Source organism: Rattus rattus, chromosome 1 (assembly GCF_011064425.1).
Source record: "Rattus rattus isolate New Zealand chromosome 1, Rrattus_CSIRO_v1, whole genome shotgun sequence".
In the NCBI taxonomy this organism is placed as follows: Eukaryota; Metazoa; Chordata; class Mammalia; order Rodentia; family Muridae; genus Rattus; species Rattus rattus.
In genome coordinates, this window is record NC_046154.1 from 166923811 (window position 1) to 166930722 (window position 6912).

The following is a 6912-nucleotide window of genomic DNA, read 5'->3' on the forward strand; positions in this document are numbered from 1 at the left end:
CAGAAGGTGCAAGTTGAAACCACCACGGTATCCTAAAACCTCAAGCATGCGTAACCCTTGTGTGCCACAGAAAAGAGGTTCAGTTAAATCTGCTGCTAAAGGGCTCATGACATGCAACATGGCATATTCTCTGCACGATGCCAGGTCAAAGGTCATGATAACTGTCTTGATAAGTGCTCAACAGTTCCCTGGTTGTCAGAGCATAAACCCACAGCTCTTCCACCTGATCTACAGACATGAGCCTACCTCTCCCACTGTAGAGCCACCACAATCCCTGTAAGCAAATGGTCTGTCTTACCATCTGGGGGACAGGGCTATTTTGAAGCCTTTGTTCATATATTCCCTCCAATTTGTAGGAACCTTCTCTCTATCCCTTTACAAATGTCCCATTGGAAATGTCTAGACTTTCAACAAATTGGAACTCTGTCTGATGGGTTAATGAAATCAATGGAAACCTGCAGTCGAGGTTCAAAAGTATTAAGACACTGATGCCCACCATTAGGAAGAAGATGACTGCAATGTATTATGGTTTGAATATTTGTAAAGCACAAAAATGTCCATGTTGCAACCTAACCTTGAGGCACTGGGGTTCTATAAAGATCTGAGGACTTTGGGAAGGAATTAGATCCATGAAGGCAGAAGCCACATGAACAGGATATGAACTCTTTTACAAATGAGAACCCTAAAGGTCACCGTACTCTTTCTATTGTGTGAGGCCACAGTGAGAAGGTGGCACCCAGGAGTCAGGAAGCAGACCCTGCAGACTCTCCCAGTACTAGTAGAACTAGGAGAAGTCAATGCCCATTCTGCAGGTCCAGAGGATGCGCTGGTAGGAGGATGGAGAGAACCGACTGGATACTCTGACACTTAGAGCAAGTCTCAGTCCAGCCACAGTACCTACCCTGCTTCCAGACTTTGCAAACACAGGGACTTCTCTGATCACCTAGAATAGATGCTCTTCTCTCCTCTCTTCCCTGGGCCTCTCTCACTGAACTTTGAAGCTTCCCAGGATCATCGATGCATTCATATTGCAATTCCCAAACCAAAACTACAATTCGTGTATTTTCAAAGAGGCAGAGACTGGTTGATACATTGAAACTTGCTTAAGTGTGTTATAATTTTCTCACTAAGGTAAGTCCAGAGCTGAGATCATGCTGAATTACCTCGAGAATTTTGCTTTCACTTTTGTTTTGTTAAGAAGAAATGTTTTGTTTGGTTTTTATCATTATTATTATTTTTACTTATTCACTTTACATCCCCTCTCACTGACCCTCTTCTACTTACCCCCTCCCACAATCCTTCCACCAACTCCCCCTCCCCAGCAAAGTTAGCCGTCATTGGCTGAAGAGTATACATTTTTTCAGCATGAAGCATTACTGCTGACAAAACCCAATTTAGGAAATTAGATCCCTTCTCTTATTCACAGAATGATTCATGTCACACACATTTCATTTTTGACTCATACGGTACGTCACAACAGGCTTTGTGAGACTTATAATTACTGATGCTATTTCTGTGTCTCTATTCATTGCTCTTTTTTTCCCGCCTTCTCTGCATTAATAACCACCACCCCCCTCCCGCTTCATTATTTAGTACCCAACAAAATAGAACTGGTGTCAGCCAATCAGCATCTCGAGTGGTGACTCACTTTTCGGCAAAAGCTTAAAAACATTCGACATTATCAACAGAAATGAAGCCTGCTGGTACACTGTCACTGAGGTAGGTCCAGGAAAGCTCTGTGATAGGATAGGAACAGATTACATACCTAATTAGATTCTTTCTCTCCCTGAGAATTGTACTTTGGTACACTAATTACTGCCACCTGCTTGGTGGTGTATCAGATACTTTGTTTCTAGCTACCGCATGTGAACTATACAAAAAGCAAAGGGCGTCCCCACTACTGGACCCATTCAACAGGCCAAACCACTGAGACCCGAGTTAAAAACCAGGCTCCATGTGATTTTGACTTTGCACAACGATATATATATATATATATATATATATATTTTTATATATATATATATATATATTTTTAAATTCACTCTGTGCATCCTCTCAGTCTATAGCTCTATAGCAGATATGGATAAAAACATCACGGAGTGCTTTCAAAGAATAATCCTGGGTTTCTTACATCAGGGTCCTGCAGAGAGAGGGCGCTTGCTGAATGGCTTGTTAGATACATAGTGCCAGCTTCTTGGGCTGGCCCAGTCAGGTGGTGGTTTCACAGCACCAGGAGATGATTCTGCAGCCCACTGGGCATCCACGGAAAAGCCTATGGAAAGCAGCAACAAGTAAAAGTTTAGCTGTCCTAGACGAGGAGATGTGAGCAAGCTGGATTTTGGAGGATCGAACGGGGTATGTAATCTGTTTCGCAAATCCATGGCAATCCCACATTTAGCCTCACAGCCTCTAACCGCCCCTTGAATCGATATCTAGATGGTGCCAGAAGACGACTACTGAGCATGTCTCTTACAGGCACGTCTCTGGAGCCTTGAACCTCTCCAGCACCATCAGCAGCTTTGGTCTGGCGCCGGCCGCAGCAGCTGCAAGTTCAGAAGTCAGTGTCTTGTGAAACCAGGCGCTCTAAATCTAATTCCAGACACAGTCTGCTGCCAGTTGCAAAGAGCTGCTTCTTCCTCTGGGACACGCTTCTCCATGAGTTACATCAAGGTCCTCAGTAAATTGGCATACGGCAATAGTCAACAGCTGGACAGGAAGCCAGGGGCCTTGGGTTCAAATCCTGTCTCCGCCACTCGAGTTGTGCCTTTGTGATTGCAAGCCACCTAGATTGCTTAAGCTAACGGGGAAGTGGGGGCAGAGTCATTCACTGTAAAATCACAGGAAAGTTTTGAAGGTAGGTGCAGACTTCTAGAAGGCATGACACGTCTTTCTCTACTGGTCCTTTCTGCATCGTTCCATGCATGCATCGGTTCACCTCGCTTTCTCTGGGCGTGATAGGTTAGTTTTTCCTCAGTGGTTATGAGTTGGAGCACAGCTGCCTCTCTGCTTTTTTACAGGTTGACGACCTCTCATCTAAAATGGAGAAGCCCCAAATACCTCCAGATCTTGTGAGCACTTCCACAGAGTCGCAAAGGTAAAGTCCACTCCTGAACCCATCAAATGGGCCACAGGTAGTCAACTCAAGCTCACTTTTTTTTTTAAGGCTGTGTGTTTAATGAGAATATGAGGCATTAATGAAGTGGTTGTTTAGACCTGGATTTGATCTGAAAGTACCTCATTATGTATATGCAAATATTCCCCCAAAATCCACCTTTACTCACAAGCATTTCAGATAAGGGATACTCAGTCTGTAATAGTCAACAGATACTGGGCACTTTCTTGGATTATGCTATGTTACACCCCTATGACACTGGACTATACTGTATTAAGTACTGTTGAATTTAGTTGCCATCGTTCTTTGTGATAGAGGTGTCTTAATTAGTCCCTTTATGCAAATGAGGAAAGAGAGTCATGCAGAAATCATGTAACTTACTCAAGAGCTCATAGACGGTTTTGTTGAGGATTTGAGGCAAGCTGATCCTAGAGATGGTGGTCCTTGTCTCTTCTAGCTTCTCTTATGTCTGCACCAAGGCTTATGTCTGTCCTTCTATCTTGCTCTATATTACAGAATAGAAGCGGATTGTTCCAGCTATGATCAACATCTGATATCTCTCAACGTAGAGCTAAGAAACAGACCATACTCCCAGAGCTAAGGGCCCTGGGATGCATCCCACTAATAACTTCATGACTCATTCATCCGCGATTTCCTACAACCCTCCCCATCTGTGCCTGATTCTTCCATCATGAAATGAAGGTGTCTTTTAGTACTTTTAATAATTTTATTGCATTAACTGAGATTTTCTAATTTCCCAGAGCATATAGGAAGAAATGCTAGCCCTTAAGATTCCATGCACGAAGTGAGCTCTGAGTTCCAATGGAAGATGATATTTTTACCAGACACCTCTTGGACGTTCACCTAGATCGCATGTGTAATTAAGGCTCGGGCAAATCCTTTAGTGTTATTACAGGTTTACTCCTTTGTGGGGGTTCTTCTTTTCAAGTATTATTTTCTTTATCTATTCTTCTCTCATACATTAGTTACATCCTGACTGCAGTTTTATCTCTGTCCTCACCTCCCAGTTTCTCCCCCACCTCCACCATCCACTCTTTCTTTGTTTCTCTTTAGAAAAGGGCAGGCATCCCATATGAGCCAAACATGGAAAGTCAAGGTGCAAGACTAAGCACATGCCCTCATATCAAGGTTGGATGCTGGAACCCAATAGGAGGAAAGGAGTTCCAAGAGCCCCTACTCCCACTGTTAGAAATCCCACAAGAAGAGCAAGCTATACAACTGTAACATACATGCAGAGGGCCTATGTCAGACCCACGTAGACCCAGTGCTTATTAATTCCATCTCTGTGAGCCCCTATGGACCCAGGGTTGTTGATTCTGTGGGTTTTCTTGTGGTGTCTTTGACCCCTCTAGCTCCTACAATTCTTCCTTTCTCTCCTCCACAAGATTTCCCAAGTGCTGCCCAACGTTGAGCTGTGGGTCTCTGCCTAGTTTCCGTCAGTCACTGGATGAACCCCCTCTCTGATGACAGCTGGGCTGTGCACCAATCTATAAGTAAAGCAGAATATCATTAGGAATCATTTCATCGACTTTTTTTTGCCAGTTATGTTTGGTTCTATCCTAGGTCTCTGGGATGCCCAGCCTCTGGTTCCTAGACCTCCAGGCAGTATCAGAGGTAGGCTCCCTCTCATGGCATGGGTCTCAAGCTGGACTAGTCATTGGTTGGCCACTCCCACAATCTCTGTGCTAGCTTTACCCCAGCATATCTTATAGGCAGGACAGATTGTAGGTCGAAGGATTTGTGGTTGGGTTGGTGTCCCAATTCCTCCACTGGAAGTCTTGCGTGGTTATGGGAGATGGCTGGTTCAGGCTCTGTAATCCCCACTACTAGGAGTCTTAGCTAGGGCCACATTTGGCGATTCCTGGGAATTTCCACTGGACTAGATTTCTAGCTTGTCCCTAACATGTCCCCCCTCTAATTCCAGTTGTTTTTCCTAATATTCTTTCCTAACATCTTCCTACTTGAATGCTCCTGTTCCCTTCCCCATATGTACCCAGTACATCCATGATGTCTGTTCTTTTTCTCCTTGTCAGGGAGATTCATGTGTCTCCCCCTTGAGCCCTTCCAGTTACTTAGCTTTCCTTGGTCTGTGGATTGTAGCAGTTATTCTTTACTTCACAGCTAGTATGTGAGTACATACCATTTTTGTTTTTCTGGGTCCAGGTTACCTCACTCAGGATGGTTTTTCCTAATTCCATCCATTTGTTTGCAAATTTTATAATATATTTAACAGCCAAGCAATACCTCATTGTGTAAATCTTCCACATTTTTTATAATTTATTTTTATTCACATTACATTCTAATCACAGACCCCCCCTTCTCCTCCCAGTCTTGCCCTTACAAATCCCTCCCTTCTCTGAGGAGAAGATGAAGCCCTCCCATACCATCCCATACTGGTACATCTAATCCCAGCAGGACTAAGCACCTCCTCTCCCACTGAGGCTAAACCAGGCAGTCTAGGTAGGGAAGGGGATCCAGTGGCAGGCAACAGAGTCAGAAATAGCCCTCTTTGCAATTGTTAGCAGACCCACATGAAGACCAAGCTGCCCATCTGCTACAAATGTGTGTGTGTGTGTGAGGGGTGTCCAATACTCACTATTTCCAAAGGAGGTCCTGCTAGGGTCATCTATGGCCTCCATGTCACATTGTCACTAAGCTTAAAGGGAAATCTGTTAGCACCTTTCCTCTACTTAGTCTGAAACACCAAGAATCAAATCCTTTCATTTCTGGATAGTTCATGTATTTACATTTCAAATGTTATCCACTTTCCAAGTTCTCCCCTCTCCCATCCCTCATCCCCCTGCTTCTGTGAGGATGCTCCCCCTCCCAGCCACCCATTCACAACTCAACATCCTTCACAGGACCAAGGGCTTCTCCTCCCACTGATGCCAAACAATGCCATCCTCTCTTCTTAAAGAGCTTATAGAATGTCATTCCCCTTCTCCAACCTGTACCATTCTTAAGAAGTAACCCCCAAGATTTGTGACTTTATGTCTCACTGAAAAGTATCAGAATCTCTCACAGCTGCCTCTCAGGGTACCCAAAACTTCAGGTCTAGTACCATCCCCACGATCGGTATCAGTTTTGCCACATCCACTCTTCATCCCTACTCATTGACTACTACTTCATCTAGTTTCAATTCTGTTCCATTTTTAATGGCTGGGTTGTTTCCTAATGTTTTTAGAATGAAATAGAAATCCTTCACACAGCTTCGGGGGTAGCGTCCCATAATTGTGTACTGGGTACAAGTCAACTTATTACCCAGTGGCACATGTATTGGTACTTCTCATCCACAGGTTAGCAGTGTGAGAGGCAGTAAGATCTTAGGAGGTGTGGCATATTGGGAAGTTCTTAGGCAAATCTGTAGCATACCTTCAAAATAGATTGTGAGACTCCAAGACCTCATTGCTTTCTCTCTGGTAATTTGTTATCTTCCTCACACACATACTCCTGCCAAGATGTAATGCCTTGATGTAGCATAGGCAGGAGGGCTCTCACAAGATCTAAGCTAGTGTCGGTATCATATACCGTAACTTAAGTGAAACTCTTTGCTTTGTAAAATTGGCTGGCCTCTGGTTTTCTACTATAACAAGACACAGATAAGTCACCTATCTGGTCCCTTCCTCCTCTCAGGTTACTGTCTATACCCAGCCTCATGCTTGTAGTATTGAGTGACTAGACACAAAGCAAAGCATGGCAAGTTCCTAGGAAATTTCTCAGAACCAAGAATTACCCAGCCACAAAGATAAACACTATCAAGTCTTAAAGGTCTTCATCAA

General features: G+C 44.0%; 1 long non-coding RNA gene across 1 annotated transcript; it reads left to right on the forward strand.

The window, feature by feature from the left end:
• The first annotated feature begins 2602 nt into the window (after nucleotides 1-2602).
• LOC116889975 lies at nucleotides 2603-3705 on the forward strand. The gene is made up of 3 exons (XR_004386517.1): nucleotides 2603-2854; nucleotides 3018-3094; nucleotides 3629-3705. It is a non-coding gene; the product is annotated as an uncharacterized LOC116889975 (long non-coding RNA).
• The last annotated feature ends 3207 nt before the right edge of the window (nucleotides 3706-6912 follow it).